General features: G+C 35.2%; 1 protein-coding gene across 3 annotated transcripts in view; it reads right to left on the minus strand.

Annotated features, from left to right (window-relative positions):
* Spock3 (SPARC (osteonectin), cwcv and kazal like domains proteoglycan 3) overlaps positions 1-20,833 on the minus strand; it is a 346,847-nt gene that overhangs the window by 275,626 nt on the left and 50,388 nt on the right. The gene's annotated exons all lie outside the window — the stretch shown is intronic.

The raw sequence follows: 20,833 nt of genomic DNA on the forward strand, positions 1-20,833 counted from the left end.
CATAACTAGAACATTTCAGCCATGGCAAAAGTGAAAATTTCTTAATCGTGTCAATTAAGTTTGGGAAAATAGTAAGCATTTTTCAGGCATAAAAACTTGAGCTTTTTATAGACATTTCCAGGAAGTGACTGGAATATTTCCTGAAGCAATATGCCTAAGAAAGAGGCAACAACCAAATAAAAGATATTGGAGACTCAAAGAGGCATTAAGACAAAATACTCCAGAATGGTGGTAAAGCAGTATCCAACTTGGCAACTTTATGTGAAGCACAGTAAATTGGTGTAATAAAAACCTGTCTACACACAAAAGTGCTGTGACCTTAGCTGAATGAAAACAATGGAAATTGTTTTTTTGTTAGTGAGTGAATCCAGAAAGAGTAAACACACTCACAGACACACAAACACATACACACACACCCTATATACCACACATAAACCCCATACCATACACACGTACATGCCCACCCACTATACACACAGACACACACCCAACTATACTGTGTGAAGAAGGAAACAGTGCTAACATACTAACAAAGAGGATCCTATACTGTCAATCCTGCAGCAGCATCATGGGAGAAAAGATCAGAAAGTTGTTTTCACAGAAAGATTTTATAGAGCAATGAAACTAATCTGATATGAATAAGGGAGTAACACACACCATTTCTAACTGACTTTTATGAAAACCGTACTGGAATTATATCAGACATAATGGATGAAAATTAGCAATAAATATGGAGGAACTAAGCAGGTAGAAGCTAATTGTATAATGGTGACTTTAGGCATATGAAAAGAAGATGCCCATTATATAAAATATGCTTTAGTCAAAAAGAAACAAGGGAACAGGTTTACTACTATAAATCTCTTCCACTTAACAAAATTGAGTAAATATAATGAAACATGGCTCAAAGCAAAAAAAAAGTGTGGGCTGTAGGAAGAAGCCCTTCCTCACCTATCGTAATAGGAGCTGAAACTTAATACGACAACCTGACAGTGAAGAGCTAACAACTTTCTCCTTTATTAAAGAATGTAGAGACATAAAAATCAAAAGATATATTTTATAGTTATTAGCTTGAAGACTGAAAAAATGATAGAAGAGAAGCCTGGCTATACTGACTTTGAGATGCCTACTACACAATTAAAGGTGATTACAGCTAAGCATAAATTTGATCCCTGTGACTCACAAGCTAGACAGATTACAATCCATAAAGTTTTCCTCTGATCTCCACACAAGTATGTTGGCACACATGCTACCACATCCCAATAGATAGATAGATAGGTAGATAGATGGAGGTGGGGAGAGGGAGAAAGCGAGAGAGAGAGATTTAAAAATAATGCCATATGTATAGCTGTGTGCTACCCTAATTCAAGGGCAAATAAGGAAAAGGAACCAAGACAGTAAGTTGAGATGGAGATGCTCAGGTGATCTGAGGAAAAGTAAATACAGTTTATGAGATACTATGGGAGGGGAGAAAGTTTGCTAATTAAACAAAAGGTTCAACTGTCAAGACCCCAGATAGAGCAACATATGCTGACGTGAAAGCCAGCGTGGGAATGAAAAGGATACCTCGGTGTAGTGGAGTGTTGCGGGTATGGCCTCACTTCCTATAGCATCTCTTTCAGCTCTCTCTCTTGCCACTGCTGTGTCCTTGAGAAGGCACTGAGAATTGTTGAAGGTACTTTTTGTTTTCATGAATTGAGATTTTAGAAGAAGCCTGATGCAAGAATGTCCTGAACAGAGATTGCAGATGCTATCAAATATCCTAAAATGAATAAGGCAATTCTCTATGGTAGAGTCCCTGGCAATTTATCTGCAATGAAAAAAAAAAAGGAAAACTCTTTGTAAAGGACTAATTTAATATATCCTAGTTCTTCAAAGTTTATGAGGCATAGAGTTGAAGCCTCTGAAATTGTGTATGTAATTCATTCACCAAATCATGTCTAATTATTAACATATTTCTGATTATATCTTTTTTCACAATGAAAATGAGCACAATAGACAAGATTCCCTTCACCCTAGGCTTTCTGTGCATGTATAAGCATTGGGTAACATAATCCATTTATACTGATGCTTGTCACTTAGGGAAAAAAAGCCCCTAAGGGCATATGTATATTTTAGTTCATATTTGAGAATATTTAGTATATTTTTTCTTTTAATAAATTTTCATCATTGAACGTGAAACTGATTAAAATAATTTTATTAAATTGTCAAAATTATTAAAAATAATTTACTAGACAAAGTAAACCAGGTAAAACTTTGTTCTGAAAAGTTAAAAAACATCAGAACATCATTGCAAGAAGCAACGTGCATCAAAAATAATTACAGTGTGCTGACTAACATGCTTCATTCAGAACTCAATAATATTTTGGATTTCTTTTTTATACAAAGGAAATTTTGGATTTAGTCTTTTAATTAACTTCTTTGAGCAATGAAAATGAATATGAAATTTAAAAAGAACTCTAGTTCATGAAACTAAGAAATTAATAACTACTTTTGTTCCAGAAGTTCTTTGCATATAATTTTTATTCTATGTCATACGGATTTCATCATAATTCTCAATTTACTCTTTTTTCCATTCTGCAAAAGTATCTTCTACCCTATGATAATTTTCCTAAACCCTGAGTAAATACAATGGGCATGTCTTTTGAATCATGTTGAATATGTTTCCACTTAACTGATTTATTTTTCCTTAAAAATTTCTTGCCGCACTAGAGAGGGGTTGTTTTGTGAAAATGCATTCCATTTCACACAACTAGTTACTCCATCTTCACAAGTGGAATAGCAACCAAATTCATTTAAATATGATGCTCTAAGTGACTTACTTCATGTCTCAGGTATATTTTGCAAAGCTGGTTGTATTTATCGCCACTAGTAGGAACTAAATTATATATAACTTAACATGATAACTTCTCAAAAAAGGCTTTAAATGTAATCTAAATGCTTCTAGGATTTATGTCTGCCAGTGGTTCCATTGTCACCTTAGCCACAGGACCCTGCAGCACTGTTGTTTGTTGTTTCCTTTATTTGGTGTGCTGTAATGGAAGAAATATGGTAGGATTTGTGTGATATTAAATATTATTAATTTTAATAATATTAATAAATGGATATTAAATATTATTGCTAAGCATTAGTCCCAGAATTATTGAAATAATCCTGCATTCTTACTTGCATACACGGAAACATGAGTTCCCCAAGGAGATCTAAGCTGGAATCTTACCACAGTCATGTACCTACTTTGCCATCCAGTTTACTTAACTTCTTCAACTTCAAACCGTTCACTTCCCTGATCTTACTGAGCATGAAATGGGATAGTCAGAAGAGAGTTCCTAGTATCCATAACTACTTCACAACAACTAGCTGTGGTGGTCTTTAGTTATATAATAAGTTTTATTTTAAAAAGTCATAGATATGTATTGGATATTCAAAAATTGGTGCCAATAATTGCTAGATAAAAGCTTTTACTTGTTTTCTTATTAAATTTGATGTCCTAGAATACTGTCATAATTTGGGCAATGGAAGACTATTAAGTAATTTAAAGATGTATTAGGAGGCTGGGGAGATGGTTTAGTAGTTAACAGTACTGGCTAATTTTCCAGAGTATCCAGGTTTAATTTTCCAGCATGCATGCATTGACTCACATTCATCTTTTACCCCAGTACCAGGGGATCTGATGCTTTCTTCTGGCCTCTGTGTATGTGGTCAGGCACACACACTGTGTAGAGATAGGCAAGTAGGTAAACATTCATACATATAAATTAACTTTCTCAAATTTGTATTTTAAAAAGAAAAATGCGTTAGAAACATGTTTACTTTGAAAGACAATTGGTATAGTAGGAAAACTTACTGGAACATGACCAGTATCTTTTTATCTATTGCTTGAAAGCTCCGTACAGATCCGCAATATGTTTTATTCAAAACTGCGCCCACTTCTTCCCTGTCATTCTGGCTACACCTCCCACCTCTTTTTCTTCCAAGTTTCTTGTATTCTGGGGAAATAAAGCTCACTGAGTCCATTTAATGTTGTCACTGGGTGAGTAGTGATAGAGTCACTGCACACACAAGAGCTGACAGCAATTCTGACTGCTTGTACAAGATCACAAGACCAATACAAGATCAAGGCAGCCAAAGTTCCTCCAAGAATTGAAGGAGGGTCCATGAAACCTTACCCATACCTGACAAGTTATTGGCAGTTCATGGATACCTCAAGAGGGAAAGTCATTATACATCAGTAAATCAGCCCCTGATATGTGATACTTTCAGTGTTCATGATAGCATGATTCAAGTATTACAAGATTTAGGAAGAAAAAAATGAGCTAATAGATAATACTTTGATGAAAGAGATAGGGTATTATATAAACACTTTCTAAGAAAATTTTGTTTTCCAGTAATGGGCAGAAATGAGAACTGTTGAAATGGATATATTTGGAAGGAATCGTAGGGTAGGTAGAAGAGTGTAAGGGGCAAAATCCTTTGAAAGGTTCTGATGAACACTTTCAAACATAGTAACTTGATAAAGGTTAACTTTTAAAACATCTGTAAATCTCCTATATACAAATGAGAAGCAGATTGAGAAAGAAATCAGGAAACAACCCCTTTCCAATAGCCACAAACAATATCAAGTAGCTTGAGGTAACTCTAATCAAGAAAGAGAAAGATTTGTATGATAAAAACTTTGCTTTTTCAAAAGGAAATTGTAAAAAATAATTAGAAGATTGAAATTTTTCTCATGCTCATGAATGGGAAGAATTAATAGTAAAAATAGCCATCCTACCAAAAGCAATCTACAAATTCAACACAACCATCATTAAAATTCCAACATAATTATATTGACCTTGAAGGATAAAACTCAAATTCATATGAAAAAAATGAGCAAAAACCCAGAAGAGCAGAAAAGAAAATAATCTTGAAAAATAAAAGAATTGTTAAAGGTATCACCATACCTGATTAAACATTGAACTGCAGAGCTGTGCTAATAAAAAATCACATGGTATTGGCATAAAATAGACAAGCTGGTCATTGGATTAAAATTGAAGACCAGGCAGGAAATCCACACACCTGCAAGCACCTAATTTTTGATAAAGAAGACAGAAATACACACTGGGGGGAAAAACAACTTTAACAGATGGTTATGGTCAAACTGGATATCTGTATTTAGAAGAATGCAAATAGATCCGTATTTATAACCCTGTGCAAAACTCAAGAAAAAGTTGATCAAAGACGTCAAGAGAAAACCAGACACACTAAACTTTATAGAAGAGAAAATGGTGGCTAGCCTTGAACAGATTAGCACAGGGGGCAACTTTCTGAGAAGAACACTAATAGCACAGACACTAACAACAATCAATAAATGGGACCTCATGAAATTGAAAAGCCTTCTGTAAGATAAAGGACACTATCAATAGTACAAAATGACAGCCTATAGAATGTGAAAAGGTTTTCACTAACACCATATCTAATACAGGGCTAGTATACAAAATATATAAAGAACTCAAGACATTAGATATTAAAAAAATGTAATCTAAGTAAAAATGAAGTACATGTCTAAACAAAGAATTTCCAATAAAGGATTCTGAAATGACTGAGTAAAACTACTTTGAGATTCCATTTTGTGCCTCTCACAAAGGCTAGAATCAGAAACACAAGTGACAGCTAATGCTGGTGAGGATGAGTAGCAAGAGGAACACTCCTCCATTGCTGTTGGGAGTACACACTTGTATAATCACTATGGAAATGAATATGACAGTTCCTCATGAACTTGGGAATTGATCTACCTCAAAATCCAACAATATCACTCTTGGACATATATCCAAAGACGTTCCATCTTACTACAAGGACACTTGCTAACTTATGTTCATTGTGGCTTTATTCGCACTAGATAGAAAGTGGAAGCAACCCAGATATATCTTCATGAATAAAGAACATGTGGTACATTTACACAATGGAGTATTACTCCATGGCTAGAAATAATGACATTATGAAAATTGCAGGCAAATGGATGCAAGTAGAAAAAAAAATCATCCCAAATGAGGTAACAAAGACCCAGAAAGATAAATATGTATTCACTTATAAGTAGATATAAACCCCTGGTATAAATTATAATCAATCTTTAAGCTATCATCCCAGAGAGTTAGATAAAGAGAAGGGCTCTAGCAGGGATGCATGGATATCCCATAGAAGGAAAAATTTAATAGATTTTATGAGTTGAATGAGATGGATGGGGATGAGAGCAGGAAGGATGGGGGAGGGAGAAAGAGAGTGCCAGGAGATATAACTGGAATTGGGGAGTATTGGAGGGTTGATGTAGAAATCTCTTACAGTGGAATCTTTCTGGACTCTTTGAAGGTGACCCTAGTGAGGACTACTAGTGATGGAGGATATGGAGTCCTAACTGGCTATGGATTTTGTAGCCAGGCATGGATTTCAGTGGCAGGCCTGGGATACATTCCTTTGAGTTGTTGGCCAAAGGGGCCCTGTTGAGATCCCTAAACAATACAAGCTGATGCTAGGACGGAAGGTGGCTCTCTGTAAACAAACACCTGAGGCTCATAGCTTTGGACAATATCCACACAGGTCACTCAACATAAAGAGCCTGAGCTGGGATAAGCACAAAGCCTTCACCCCTATGTTTTAGTCTCTTTGGTATGGGAGAATATTCTGCAGGCTACTGAAAAAGAAACTTTAACACCTACCCAGCCACAAAATCCTCCATCTACAATTGAAATGAAATTCCTCCATCTAGGAATTGAAATGATTTCTAATGATATTATGTTATAATAATAAACCAATGTCTAGTTCAGTTTTCACCAGAGATATTTCCTTCAGTAGCAAATGGGATCAGATGCAGAGATCCACAGCCAGACATTAGGTATAGTGATTGTAAATGGGAGGTTTCTGTTGGTTCCTTCCTTTTGGAGAGAGAGGAATCCACTAGAAGAGTGCAAGCAAGATTGTAATAGTCAGAAAGGCTGGAGGACACAAGGAGAACATGGCCCATGAAATCAATGAAGCAGGACTCACATGAACTCACAGATACTTAAGCAGTAAACTCAGTGCCTACATGGATATGCAACAGGTCCTTTGTGTATTTATTATGGCTACTAGTATGGTGTTTTTGTAGGACTCCGAACAGTGGGAGTAGGTGTTTCTCACTCTTTTGCCTGCTCTTAAGACTTTTTTTTCCATTCACTGAGTTGCCTTGTCCAGCCTCAATAGGAGGGCTTTTGTCTTTTCGTAATATATATGGTTTTGTCTTGTTTGGGTGTAGTGTCTTGTAGGCTTGCTTTTTTCTCTGAGAAAGAACTCAGAGAGGGTTGAATCTTGGAAGAAGGTGGGAAGTTGATGGGGCTAAGGAGGCGATGAGGGAGCAGAAACTACGGTTTGAATGTACTGTCTGAAAGAAGAATCTGCTTTCAAAAAAGAAAAGAAAGAAGTGATCCAGCTTCAGAAGAATTTAAGAGTGAGTGGATGCAGCGTGGAAGTGGCTATGGCTGCTGTGTGCTGTCTAATACTGGCTACAAACAATAAAGGCAAGTCATACCAGGAGTAAGTAGAAAGATTGTAAGTCATCATGGGACAGAAAAATGTAAATGTTGCCTTTTGTAGTGAAGAGAGACAAGTTTTAAAGTGACAGAAATAAAATGTCTAGATGTCATCCTTGTGTCATACAGGAAAAGTACTGCCTTGATGTTTAGAAATGTGCTGTTTTCTTAGGTATGGTCTAAGGACAGACAGTTAATAGTATGGTCTGTGTTAATACATGTACAATCTCAAGAAAAGTAGAATTTAGCAACGTAGTTCCTTACATTTGCTTGCTTGCTAGCTTACTTTCACGATTTTGGCTCTCTAGAATTCTGAGATCTCTCAATAATGATTCATATCTGAAATATGCCCCAAGTCTCACTCTCACTTGTTAAAAGTGTGTTTCCCATCTGAAGATAGCTTGAAGTGTAGGGTTATGGCTATAATTCATTGCTGTAGTATCCTTGAGATTCTCTCAGTCTCTCTCTCTCTCTCTCTCTCTCTCTCTCTCTCTCTCTCTCTCTGTGTGTGTGTGTGTGTGTGTGTGTGTGTGTGTGTCTTTCTTCTTCCAAGTCACCACACCATAAGCAAAATCCTTCTATCACATACTATGGCCACTATGCACTGCCTCACCCAGGCCTGAAAACTATAGGACTGAGTTAGTATTGATTGAGGGCTCTGAAACCATAAACAATACAAAATTCACCTTCACACACACACACACACACACACACACACACACACACACACACACACACACACTTCCAACATAGTCAACTACCTAGGGCTAGTGGATCTTGGAGGAGAACCTGTAGTCACCATTTTATTAAATCAACTTAATCCTTATCTACATCATGAATATTTTCCCTTGTGCCCACAGATAAGTGTGTTTCTCAATTCTCCTATCAAGTAAACTTCTCAACAGAGACCAGTAGTATTGAAAACCATAATTGATGGAAATGTCTAGTAGAAGAGCCAAGTCATTTTCAATTCCACTCCCCTCACCTAAGGCTCAGGGATGATTTAGGTAAAGGATGCAAAACCAGGGGGACAGGTGGTTTCATGAGAATATATCTCCCAGGAATGATAAAAGATGTGTACATTAAACACTTATCAACATGATTGCTTAAAAATGGGCTGAACACGAATAGAAAAAGTCATGACAATATGAATAAGAGATAGCCCACAAAGACTAAACTCTACACAAAGAACTAAAGGCAGTCAAGCAACTAAGAAAAGCTGAGAGTAGAAGAAATCATCCTCTCCATGGAATAGTTTGCCAATTGGCTGTCCAGTGCCAAATGCTGATCCATGACAACATACATACAAGCTACATTATATAGACTGAGAAGTTTGTGTTTTTATGTGTTGAGGAGTATAGATATTTACAGATTCACATACATGCACACTTACATAACAACTAATGTAAAAGAGTCCATGAATTTGAAAGATGAGTAGGAGGGGTAGGGGTATATAGGAAAGTTTGAAGGGAGGAAAAGAAATGGGAAGGGAAATAGGTAGTTATTTAATCTCAAAGATGAGTAAAATATTTTTTTAAAGTACTATGAGATCATAAATGAAAAATAAAAATAAAAATATTTAAAAATTAAAAAATTAAATCTCAGATGTTTTGCTACAGTGATGAGATGACATCTGAGATATATTTTTCATTCAAATCTTTATACTTTGTACCACGAGTCAGTAGATAATCAAAAGTAAAATCTTCATGAGACACAAAAATTCTGAATGAATATCTAACCACTGTAGAATTTTAACAGCGCTCATTTTCCTAAGACAAGCAATCATTAAAGGATGATTTGTAAAAAATGTCATAAGTTGACCAATAAAATAGAATCCATTTTTAAACTAAATAATCCACAAACTAATAAATTCTTTATTTATATATTTATATATGTATATTGATAATTTATCCCACATATGTATGTGTGTGTATGTGTGTGTGTGTGTGTGTGTGTACTTATCCCATGAACTGTACATGAATGAAAACAGCAGCAAATGATTAAAGGCAGGAACATTCTGAAATATGATGGGTGCTGATATTATGCACATAAAGATGAATCATAGGGTAACCTGTCAAATTATTACCTATGGAAAGTTCAGCTATCCAGAGCATTTAAGCAGAATAATTAAGCTCTGATTTCCCTGACATACACCTAATGAGTACACGTGATGAGACCATCCTTTGACCACTTTAAAATGATTTAAACTTGGATTAAGCTTAAATTGAAGATACTTTTCTAATCAATGTGCCATTTAAATTTATATAGGATACAGTCATGAGCAGTATTGTTAGCTAAAGACATGTTTTTCTACTAAGAGAAGATAAACCCTCTTTTAATAAATAGGAAGTAACATAAAATTAAACAAGTTTGCTAACAAAATATAATAATTAAATATTTGTTTTAACATAATTACTCTGAAATCTTTCTAAATATATTTTAGAAATATTGCAAATATGGAGTTACACCAAAAAATCTTCTGTGTGCAGTAAACTGTATTGTCTATCAGATTTTTCTAACATCAGAATAAAGTAAAAACCTATTTCAATATTGTAAAAATACCCTATTTATAAATAATGTCCAGAGTATCTACCATTTAGTGATTGCCAACAGTGTTAGATACTATGTGAAGCTCTTTAAACGTATTTAATTATTTCAGTTTCAATTTAATTAATTTAACTCTAATTATACAATGAAATCAAGTTTATCATATTAATTTGATAGATGATGAACATAATGTTTTAAAAGACTGGGTATCTTGTCTGAGGCTACCAGCTCACACAGGGTTAGCAAGTATGCATCTATTTGGATTGAAGTACAAAAGTCTTTTATACTGTCTAAGCTGAGATTCTGCCAGGTCTATGAAACTGCCCTCATGACAGCAATCAGATCTTCAAAAACCAAGTATGGATCAATGGAAAAACTAGACCAAATAAGAAAGAATACATTTGGCATCAACATAAAACATGTAGGCTCATGAATTAACTAGATCATACCAATCAGAGGGAACTGCCTTCTAATCTGTGTTATTCCACCCACCAGTGCAGATGTTTTGAAGTTGATAATCAATGATATATAAACTCAGTATAATTAAATTTTAAACATACAAATTCTTAATCATATTAGGCACATTTCTGGTACTTAGAAGTCTCAAGCATGTGGTGGTCACTGTTTTGGGTAATGAAGACACTGGGGTATTATTTTATTGTCATAAATTTCACTGTAAAGCACTGTCAACCTAAATATCCAGAGTGAGGACAAACAGTGTGATTTTTCAACTTTGTATCTTCAAATTGACTTATGTATTGTGAACATGTTTGACCGGTTTGTCAGTATAGCAAGAGATTTGGAGTGCTACTTGAGATCAAAAGCACAAAGTAGTGCTTTTATTTTTACAGTCATTAACTAGAAAATATGTTTATGATGGGTAACAATATTCTGTGATAATGACCAACTCCAAATTGACTTAAGTGAAGAAAATATACACAATGTAGTCTCAATAGAAACCTAGTAAAATCTTTATGTAATGACAGAACTGTGACTATTTTTTTTTTAATTTGAAAGAGTTCAAGCAAAGCATGATTGTAAGTTATGCCAAAGCCCAGCTGAGGGAATGTGAAGGGCATCTCTGTAGGATGGACCCAGTACACAAGGTTAATTACGTAGCCAGGGATTTTGATGGGAAACTGTAGCTGCGCTGTTACTTTTAACCTGTACTTTCTCTGCATTCTTTCTACATGCCTATTTTTGTCATAATTTTCTATCATAAATCTCACAAGCTAACTTCTCAGTCTTAAAAAATCATATGTAAAATGATATCACAGGCTGGGCAGTGGTGGGGCACACCTTTAATCTTAACACTCGGGGGGCACAGGCAGACATATATTTCTACGAGTGCAAGGCTGGTTTAATCTACATAGTGAATTCCTGGAGAGCTATTACTGTTACACAGCTGTTACACACCTTGTCATAAAAAAAAAAAAAAAAAACTAAACACCAAATCAAATCAAAACAATACAGAACAATACCAGTGATTTTTGTCTTATTATATTTGGATACCTTTGGTTTCAGTAAAATTGGTTTCCATTGTAACACCAAATATTTTATTAAATGCATTAACAGTAATTCATCTAAGAATTCATCCATAGGTAAATAAATTGATCTCTCTCTCTCCTCTTTTCTCTCTATTCTCTCCTTTTTCCGTCCCCACTTTCCCTTCCTTTCTCTGATTTCTTTTTCCTTTTCTCTCTCCACTGCCTTCTCCATTTTTCCTTTTTTTCACACACATAAACATACATATTTAAGCACTGTGCATATATATATATAGTACCTATCACATACATATTATACTATATATTTTTTCTTCAATCTCAGCTGTAAATCTCAGAACAAGTAATGAGTCATTCGGTCAAGACCCATTGTATGGTTAAGATCAGTGTGGAAGTCCATGATCAAACAGAGGCTCCAAATGAAACCACAAATTTAACCTGAATACGCTGCAAGAACTAGAAACCTGAGTTTCTTCTCCACCCTGACAGAGATCAAGAAAAGGAGCCAGTATCTGTCTATTATTCCTAACATTTATTTGAGTTGTAAGCTACTATCCTCAGTTTTAAAAGATGAGCAGAAGAAATACATCATTGAAAGGAAAGTGACACAGAAAAATTTCATGATCCCCACAAATCTGTTGTGATCAGCTCAAAAACTGTCCCTACCCTTGTTTCTTTGAAACTCAATAAAAATGGAATTAAAATTATCATTTCTGTAATCAATCTGCCCCATGGAAATTTTATGATAAAAAATACAATAGTTAAAATATTTAGGATAGGCTTGCAAAATGTTATTTCTATTGGATTTAAGGATTGAGATATGTACACCAAGCAGTACAGTAACTTTTAGATCTGATCACTTGAATCCTTGTCGGAAGCTAAGGAAAGACCAAGATATCATACTCTCCAATCTTACTTGCATTTTGTTTCTGCATTTGAGATTTGTGATGATGTGAGGGAAATAAGAATTCACTTAAACTAATAATCTGCCTTAAAATTAATTTAGTTCTACGCCTATCTGGATTAAAACATCATCCATCCTGTGCCTGCCTGTAGTTCCCATAAGATGAATTCCTGTGGTGTAGCTGTACATATTTTACAAGTTGTTTGAGATTGTTGGCATGTACCTCATATTTTAAAATAGATAAAATGATTATTCCCCAAGTTATATAAAGACTTGGAAGAATGTATTTTATGTAAGACAGGGAAAATTGTTAAATAGAACCCTAAATCTGGACACGCTTTAGTTCACTTGAGTTATTTCAGGATCCAGTTTTCTAATCAATACATTTAATAAGATGAAAATTAAAGCACAGATGTATCTAATCAAAATTGTTGAGACTATTCAAGAATCTATCAGTGAGGATGACAAAGCAAAATTTAGAAAAGGAGGATAAATCAGGCTAGTATAGTTTTCTCTTATTTGGTTTTCTCTTCAAAGATCTCATTGACAATGTTCTGCATTTTTTGAAAAATATTACAACAAGAAAAATGACCTGTGGTTTTTAGAGTCACTATAGTTGTCAATTGTGGGAAATCTGTTCATGGATGTGACACTTCATTATTCTAGGTGGGGTGGGGTAGGAGGGACAGACAATATCATCATTAAAAGTACTCCTTCAAAATCTGTTCCTTTTCCAAGTTATGGTTTACTAGTTTTTGAAACACATTATGGATAAATCAGTGAAAAAAAACTTAGTTACACAATAATGAGAAAAACTGATGTGGTAATCCCCTCTGTATGCTGTGAATATGTTTTATTAACATTGGTTAATGAAGAAGTTGCTTTGGTCTATGGCAGGGCAGAATAGAGCTAGGTGGGAAAACTAAACTGAATGCAGAGAGAAAGAAGGCAGAGTCAGGCAGTCACCATGTATCTCCAGAAGGAGAAAGATGCCAGAAACTTAGTGATAAAACACAAGCATTGTGGTAAAATGTGAAATAATTTGTAAGAGCTAGTTAGTAATATGTGTGAGTCATTGGCCAAGCAGTGTTGTTGTAATTAATATAGTTTCTGGGTGATTTTTTGGATCTGGATGGCCAGAAAATGAATGTGCAGTCTCTGCTTACAAAAAAACAGCTCATGCAAATATTTTTAAGCTGACTTCTTCAAACGTCTTCAAATAAAACCTGCTCAAAGTTTCTTGCCATGCCAAACAGAGAGGGATAGAAGTTCAAATGTGAAACACTGGGAAGAGTGAAGCTATTCACAGGAACATATTTGGTTTACATCCTATATGTACAAAGCAAAAATATGTTTAAAAACATATTTGTGTGAAAAATGTCATGTCAAAAGCTTTGCATCTTGAATTACCCAGTGGACTGATGCGGGGAAAGTTGGAAATCATCTGATACTGTATGGGACACTTACCATGTTCTATCCCAGGTACTGGACCATTAATAAGCTGTTTTAGATTATATAATTTTAAAGTTCCATAATAAAATGCATTTGATAGCGTTGATGGTTTTTATTATTTTGGGTTGTCTCCCAGAATGAAGGATCAAACATGGACCCTTCACATAGTAAGTATACAAAACATGTCTCCAGCCTTAACAGGAATTTTGTAAAACTGTTTGTGTAATATGAGCACATGTTTTGAGTCATATTAGTAAATATGTTACCCATGTAGAGAAATAAAAAAATATAGGCATATAGGTAAAAGTGTAAGATTTCTTTGTTTATACTTACCAAATGCCAAATATAATTCGTTCTTTATCATTAAAGAAATCAGAAAAGATTAGAACTTGAACTGTGTGGTTTGTATCATAGTGCCAAGCAGTTCTACAAAATCTATGCTTTGTGATTGGTAAAAGAAAACAAAAGACAAAGATGCACTGTGTTTATACTTCCATAATACATAAAAGGTGATTTTAAATACATTAATGGAGCATTTATATGTGTACATGTGAATTTATATGTGTGAATGTACATATAAATGTGTAGGCATACACTATAGTCTTTGGCAATAAGCCTTCATGATGTCATCACCTTCAAAAATTGTCTCTGATGGTTTTCAACCCTGTTGTTTATAAACAGTTTCCAATGGTTGACAAAGATGTTAACTTATTAAGCACGTCAATGACCTTGAATGCATTTTCACTCTTCTCATTTTACATACCAATCCCAGTTCCTCTTCCCTTTCTCCTCCTATTTCCTCCACCTTCCCTCACCTGAACCCCATCTACTCCTCAGAGAGGGTAAGACTTTTCATGAGGAGACAACAAAGTGTGGCAGATCACTCTGAGACCCGACCAAAGCCCTCCCCCTTATATCTAGGCTGAGCAAGGTATCCCTCCAGAGAGAATGGGATCTAAAAAGCCAGTGACCCCACAGACTACCCCAGGCATAAGACTGTCACCCACATTCAGAGGACCTAGTAAGTCCCTATGCAGGCTCACCAGCTGTCAGTCTTAAGTCAGTGAACTTCCATTAGCTCAGGTAAGCTGTTTCAGTGAGTATCCCCATAGCGGAACTTTCAGTTTTTTAAGGAATGCAGTTTGGTGTCACCAGCTTGTCAGCAGCAATGTATCACATACCTTATTTTCATTCTCTGTGCTGTGCAGGTTGGTCAGAGTTTGTTATTGTACCCAGGGGACCACTCCCTTTGTCAGATACTATTCTATCTTGAACTGAGTAAACAGCCTTGTGGAATTTCTGAGATGCTGAACCAACTCTTGGGTGACTTTCTTTCAGAATGTGATGTGTAATATTTCTGAATCACAGTTTAGGAATATTATAGTTTTTAATACCTTAATAAGCAGCATTTCATTGCCGTAGTGTGGGGAAAAGAGAGTGGATCATCCTAAGTGTACATATTATTTAACCACTGAAACTGAATTTACATTACAAGTTTTTTCATTAGCAATCATTTAAGACATTTTAAGAGATGTGATTAAGGTAACAGGTCATCAGAACTCCTTTATGTTGCTTGTTTGTGTTTTTCCTAGGGTGGATTGAATAATATCACTACATAGTGATGTAAGGATGAACAAATTAACAAGTGAGAAACCAGTTTATATTAAATGAAAGATGAACTTTTAAAGGCAGATATTTTAGTTAAGTATAAAGATAGACAGTAATGCAACTCGTTACCAAAATCCTCAGACCTGTCAGGAATAACGATTAAGTCAGAAACCTGTGCTATGTCTGACTCCTCTCTAACCAGAGGTAAACTGTTTAACCTAGGCAACATTTAAAATTACCTACCTAAACGCATAATGAGAATTTCACATCGCCGCTAGAAACATTTGGAAAACTACTTATTGTCCTTAGAATGCAATATGAAGACAATTACTATAATAACTGACATTTGTAATAGGTCTCAGGACTCACTAATTTAAGGAAATACATCCCAATGACATTTGAGAAAACAGAATTAGAGAGGCCTGGCTCATTTTTCCTCATGCAACTTCCCTTTTGTGTCTTGCTCACTAAGAGCCTCCTCCCTATATTTTGAAAGGAAGGGACATCCCAAAGTACAAATACAAATGAACATATTTGTTTAAGGAATATAGGACCTGTGAAAGCATGCTTGTTAGTTCCCCTCAAATACCAGTCACCATTAGTAACCTTAGCCCAACCAAACGTGTCTGGGCTGATCTTTTTTTTTAAATCACACCAAGCATAAAGAACACACGGATTTCCCAGCATCATCTAGGTCTTGTTTTCAAAAGGCTCCCATGGCATATGAACTTTTTTAAAATTTCTATATTTTTTAACTGTTTGTTCTTTCTTTTTAATAGTTGAATTCAGACTACTCTGAAGGGGAAAGAAAATTTCCTTAAATCAGGCATTAGTTTAAGCATTTCTAATACATGATTCATTAAAACCTTCAACACTACCCTTCCAAGTGGTCTTCCCAGCGCAGAGCTTACTAACACTTTGTGGTGAATTAACAAGAAATTGGGGAAGTTGATGTAATCAAAACCCTGGGGAGGTGGAAACAAGAGGTTTTGGAATTTAATGTAATGTTCAGCTAGACAGTGTTTTCAAAGTTAGCTTGAGATACACAACAACCTGTCTCAAAAAAAAGAAAGAAGGAGCAAAAGAGAGACAGAGACGGAGATGGAGAGACAGACAGACAGCAAAAGACCCCTCCTCAAAAAGTAAACTTTTGGGTCTGCTGGTGCTGAAGGGATGGCAACAGAGTTAAGAGTCTAGAGCCGCTCTTTTCTGGAGGACAGTATTTCTCCACCTGTGGTTCACAGATCAGGTATTCTGCATCTCATATATTTACATTACAATTCATAACAGGAGCAAAATTACAGTTATGAAGTAGCAATGAAATAATTTTATGGTTGGGGGTCACTACAACACAAGGAACTATATTAAAGGGTCCCAGCATTAGGAAGGTTGAGAACCACTACTCTAGAGGATCTGGGTTCAATTCCCAACACCCACAGGGCAGCTCTTAATGTCTGTAACTCCAATCATGTAGAGACGATGTAATCTTCTGGTCACACCCATCTGGTCTCCATGGGCACCCTACACACTTGGTACATTGATAAACAGGTAGAGAAAATACCAACAAACAAAATGAAAATAATTAATCAGGGGGCTGGTGAGATAATACAATATTTGAGATGGGAATTTCGATCCTCAGCATCCACATAAACATCTCACCTTAGTAAATACTGTGTAAAGCCATTTAAGAGGGCTACTGATATAGTCTTACTGCTTCAACGTGCACACATGAAAACTAACAATAATAAAATCTTGTGCCATATTTCGAGGATATAATACATTCTAGGCAGCAATGCACGCTGCCTCCTTCATTTGAGTACTACGGCCAGTGCTCCTGGATAGTGCTCTTACCACCGCTTTCTTTGAAGAGGAAGAAATTACAGGGAGCACTGCATTGAGGCTAGATGAAGTCATGATCTCCAATTAATTCTCTGCCTGTATCATCAGGGCAAATGCTAAACAAAAGCTGACTCTTGCTTGCCACATGGGTTCTTAAATGTGAGAATAATTTTTAAATTCAAATATAAATATGTTTAAAGTTCATACACTAAGTTACCAAGAGGAGAAAATACACACTATTATGGAAAATAAAAGCGGGAAGGGATCTATCAATTGATGTTCCTTGTAGTATAAATAATAGCTTATTTTTATCCTTGTTCATCATTTACACTTTTAAAAGAACATATATTCTGCTGTTTCCATATTTTATATCTCAAAGTAAATACTAAATCCATTTAATTGAAATATAGTAACACATTAGTTAAAATTATTAGTATTTTATTTGTTATGAAATATATAATTTTAATATTAGTTAAACTGAATCCTGCAGTTTATAAATGAGATTTTGATGGTGACAGTGGTGGTGTTGTGCCCCACTATCAGCTGAAGTTAGGTTGAAGTTGTATCAGATCTTCACCCTGCAATCTATGGGAAAATGTCATTACAGCAACCCATTCCTTTTTGATATACTATCTTAATCAAGAAATTAACCCGTAATCTACTCAACCAACAATTTATGACTGAGTAGATGCAGGAATAAAATCCAACTTCAAATTAAGATTAAATAGGTCATTAGATAAGAATTATATGCATATATGATAATAATCTAATAGCTTATTTAGAAGTGTAAATGTGGCTTTGAAAATGTATTTCTTGAGCCCCTGAGCTTTAGAGTTTAAAGTAAAATTCTAAAATTTTGGTACAACTTGTTGATTCATAGCTTCAGGTCCTATCTGTTCAGGAGCATTATGCTAGCCAGAGTAACACTGTGCAATGCTGTCTCAAATAACCAGTAAGTAAATACGTTCAAGCACATATCCCAAACATGGATGACATCATCCTGAGAGTACAAACAGGGATACGGAAGTTAAATGCACTTGAGATGTGTCAGGAAATTATTCGGAGATTCACAGAATTGAAGGTAACAGAAAATGAATGTTTTCTGTCTTGATTTTCATCCAATAACTGGCATATTAGCATAACTAAAGACACAAAGAGAGTAAAGATGACAAATTCCGGAAACTGTTTTATGAAATTTTACACGGTTCCAATATATCTCAGTGGGGAGGAAATGACTTCTAAGAGAGAATGAATGACTATTCACAGCAGACAACAAAAGGAGCTGCAGAGCTCTGGCTCAATGGTCTCTATGGAGAAAGAAGCAGTGGGAAGTAATTGGCACTATAAAAGTTGTATTTTTTCAAATCCAAAGTTGCCACATTCTTTAATATTCTATAGAACAAGAGACAATATATATATATATATATATATATATATATATATATATATATATATATATATATATAATCTTAATATTACCCTGCCGGAAGTGGAGTAACATGGAAGAAATATCCCTTAAAAGTAGGAAGTCAATTGCTGCTGTATCCCCAACATGTTAACATAACTATTTCACAAAACCCGATAGACAGGATGCTCTGGACTACACGGCAAGGCTCTAGCCATTCCTCCTTCTCCCCGAGGTGTTTGACAGCCTACAACGCTCCCTCTTTGTATGACAACCAAGAGGAAAACTGATCTGTCAGCAGAGTACTGCCACAACCCAGCTCTCAAGAGTCGGAAATATGGAGTTCCTTCCCAGGCTGTCAGGAGCTAGCCAGCCAAGGCTCTCTCTCTCTATCCTTCAGCGTTTTCTATCTTTTTATGATTCTCCTCGTAAAAGCCTCTGGAAGGCTTTTCAGCAATTAGTCTCCTGGGGACTTGTTAATCGGGTCCTGTCAGACAGCTAATATTTATGACAATGGAAGGTAAATGGTCTGTTGAAATGCAGCCCGCTAATCATTAATTTCACTGCTCAGAGGGAGAATCACAGTTTACATATTCCCTTTGAAAAGTGTTAAAAATGTATGCATGGGATTCTAAAAATGGTTTTAAAATACCTAGAGGTCTTTGTTGTTGTTGTTGTTAACAGGATTTCATAAGGAAAAAATAAACAATAAAAGTAAATCAGTTTCACGTATTTCATAAATTTCTATCACAAGAAACAGATCTTTTTTCATGATGAATTGCAATTACAATGATTATAAAGGACTCGTGTATCCTAAACACTTTTGAAATTTATATAAAGTTCCGGCATATTTCTTTTGTATTTGCATTTTTAAATCACAATACAGAATATTACCATTCATTATGGCATATCAGAACAATTATTTTTGTTTATTCTCCTATCTTCTCTTCTGCCTCATCATCCTTCTGACTTCTCTGGAGCTTTCTCCCCACAGTAGCCACCATGTTGCCTATATCACATGTGTCCTATTGCCCTCTCCATCTTCTTAGACATCTCTTTCTATTGTGTCTCGGATACCTTTCTAAACTCATATTCTCTGCCCACACTTATATCTACATATCCATATACATAAGCATTGAAACCTAGAATCCGCATATGAGATAGGACATGCATTATATTTTTTCCTCCTTGTGGGTCATCTTAGCTAACGTATTATTTCTGTGAGTTTATGAACATCTGTGACTGAATGCTTCATATAATCAATGTTGTTTTATTTTCATTTTTATTGGATCACCTTGATTTGATTAAGTCACAAATACATTGTCATGTTCTTGTCTTTCCTCAAGTTAATATTTCTTGATATTTCTATATTTTCTGTATATTTCTTCATTACAAACTGGTAAAGTTATTTTTACTAAGAGAACTGTGAAGAATTAAGGCAAGGGTGATTTCTTAAAATTTTAATTTCCATGTTTAGGGTGTTTAGGCAAGAGAACTGTCATGATTTCAAGTCCAGCAGTACTGAACCCTGTCTCAAAATTAAAAAAAAAAAACACTACTCTCTCTTTCTCTCTCTCTATATATATAGATAGATAGATAGATAGATAGATATACTTTTCCCAAAAGAGTTCACAAATATTCACAGTATTAAAACTTGAAGTTTTAAAATTGGGATGAGTGGATATTTCAGGAGACAAAGCTCTGGCTATTCAGAGAACTTGTTGACTTATACTATTCATAAACTATTATTATTGGTTATTAAATACAAGGCAAGGTTTGGAATTAGGGTTTCTTTCTGCCTGAGCTCTGCTAGTCCACACAACTACCGGATGTCACACCTCATCTGCTGGTTAAGGCATTTCTGCAAATTTGCATTAAATCATCAAATTAGAGATCACTGTATTTCCTACTACTATGAAGAAGAAAGTGCCAAATAAAAGTAATTAAATCTCAATGTACAGGAATTCAGGTCAAGAAACATGAAACTCTGCTTTCTACCAGGGAGAAGTTATAATAGAATTAAATTAAATCTAATAACCAT

Source organism: Myodes glareolus, chromosome 23 (assembly GCF_982192425.1).
Source record: "Myodes glareolus chromosome 23, mMyoGla1.1, whole genome shotgun sequence".
NCBI lineage: Eukaryota > Metazoa > Chordata > Mammalia > Rodentia > Cricetidae > Myodes > Myodes glareolus.